Source organism: Colobus angolensis, unplaced genomic scaffold, assembly GCF_000951035.1.
Source record: "Colobus angolensis palliatus isolate OR3802 unplaced genomic scaffold, Cang.pa_1.0 Scaffold625, whole genome shotgun sequence".
NCBI lineage: Eukaryota > Metazoa > Chordata > Mammalia > Primates > Cercopithecidae > Colobus > Colobus angolensis.
In genome coordinates this window covers 147,338-150,065 of record NW_012119877.1, presented here as the reverse complement: position 1 = coordinate 150,065, position 2,728 = coordinate 147,338, and positions in this window count along the sequence as shown.

Below are 2,728 nucleotides of genomic sequence, written 5' to 3'. Positions count from 1 at the left end.
ATAATGGTTGAACTAGTTTACAATCCCACCAACAGTGTAAAAGTGTTCCTATTTCTCCACATCCTCTCCAACATCTGTTGTTTCCTGATTTTGTACACTGTACTGCTCCTGTTTCAAGTTTACCTCCTCCTTCTTAGCTCTGTTCATATTTCTCTTTGCAATCTAGGCAACTAGGCCTGTAACTGAATAGAAGGCAAAAGCAAATTTAAAGCAACTGGGTATGGGAGATGGCTACTGTCTTTCAACTTCAGCATAAATCTAAAAAGAACTTTATGCCTTTTATTGGATGTATTATACCTAGTATCCAGAAAAGCCATTCCAGAGACTGAAGATAAAACATTGAATACTAGGTCTCTAACATGTCATTAGATCATTTGTTACACACAGGGCATCTAACATCAGCCTTAGTTGTTTTATACTGAGCAACCAATTTTATGGAGAAAACATTTTATATACAAGTTGAATTGTTGTAACCAAGGATCCCAGCCTCAAAATGCATTTTTAAACTATTTTTTCTTTCTTTCTGAATCTCAGAATGTAGTCTTGTGTTGTAAGACTTTATCTCCCTTTCCCACCAGGTACATTCATACACAGTGTTCCTTATCTAATTAAGTGCTTGCTTAGAAATCTTAGGGGCCGATTTTGAAACAAACAAGGAAGGGAGACCTGGCTGCAGAATCCTCCCTTGAGAGGGGAATTACTTACAGTTAACCCACCACTACCAGGCCACAGTCAGGAAAAGGCAAATCAGACCTCAGGACAGGCCATTACTCAAGATAACCTTCAGAATAAGACACGCAGACCTGCACCTTCCTGCACTATTCTCACATATTTCCTATACCTTTTCTGTCTTAAACTCCTTTATTCAGCCCCCAAACGGGGAATGGTCTGTTAAAGGCATGAGCCTGGCCATTTCCCACCTGCTCACATTTGAATAAAATTGCTTTCCTTTTACCACTCCTTGCTTCACTTGTTTTCAGCCTCTGAGCGGGGAGGTAGACATGGATGGGTGTGTTGGGGTCTCGGTGGGTGGCAGGGAGGGGAGAGACTTAAGCTGGTTATATTTTGAGCTGGTTATATTAGATCTGTCCACCTTGGTCTCCCGAGGTTCTGGGATATAGGCATAAGCCACCACACCCAGCCAAGACAATCTCTTAATAAATGATGTTGGAAAAACTGTATATCCATATGCAGAAGAATAAAATTGACCATTATCTTACATTATACACAAGAATAAACTCAAAATGTATAAAATGCTTAAATGTAAAACCTGAAACTGTAAAGCTAAGAGAAGAAAACATAGGGAAAATCTCCACAATATTGATTTCGGCAATGTTTTCTTATATAGAACTCCAAAAGCACAGACAACAAAAGCAAAAATAGACCATGGGATTGCATCAAACTGAAAAGCTTCTGCACAACAAAGGAAACAACTAACACAGTGAAGAGACAACTCACATATTGAAATATATATATATTTGCAAACCATGTATATAATAAGGGGCTAATATCCAAAACATGTAAAGAACTCAAAAACAAACCATTTAAAATGGGCAAAAAGATCTAAAAAGACGTTTCTTAAAAGAAGAGTTATGAATGATCAACAGATATATGAAAAAACGTTCAACGTCACTAATCATCAGAGAAATGCAAATTATAAACACATAAGATATCCTGTTGACCCTGTTAAAACAGCTAGTATCAAAAAACAAACAAACAATATAAATTCTAGTAAGGATACAGAGAAAAAGGAGCTCTTATACACTTTGGGTGGGAGTGTAAATTAGTAAAGCAATTATGAAAAACAGTACAGAGCTTCCTCAAAAAAATAAAGCTAGAACTATTATATGATCCAGCAATCCCATTTCTTCTCATATACCCAAAGGAAATGAAAACAGTCCATCTGCACCCCTATATTTATTGCAGTGCCATTCACAAACGCCAAGATATGGAATTAAATTAGATATCCATCTACGGATGAATGGATAAAGAAAATGCAGCATATATAAGTACATATATATGTATAAACACTCGCGCATACACACACGTACAGTGAAATACTACTCAGCTATACAACAGAATCAAATCCTGTCATTTGTGACAACATGAATGAGCCCGAAAGACATGTTAAGTGATATAAGCTAGGCACAGAAGGATAAATGCTCTATGATCTCTCATATCTGGAACCCAAAAAAGCTGATTTTATAGACACAGGGAGTAGAAACTCGTTACCAGAGCCTGGGAAAGTCAATGAGAGGATGAGTACTGGGAGAGGTTGGTCAATGGGTACAAAGTTAAGGACAGAAAGAATAAGGCTTGGTGTTCTGTTAAGCAGTAGGATGATTATGACAATGTAGTGTATATTTCAAGATAGCTGGAAGAGAAGATTATGAATGTTGTCATCACAAAGAAATGTTTAAATTAATGCATATAGCAATTACCCGAAATTGATTATTATACTACACATACATGCATTGAAACATTATATTATACCTCATTAACATGTATAATTATTATGTGTCAATTATATATTTAAATACAAAGAGAATAAGATACCTAGGAATCCAACTTACAAGGGAAGTGAAGGACATCTTCAAAGAGAACTACAAACCACTGCTCAATGAAAAAAAAGAGGACACAAATGAATGGAAGAACATTCCATGCTCATGGACAGAAAGAATCAATATTGTGAAAATGGCCATACTGCCCAAGGTAATTTATAGATTCA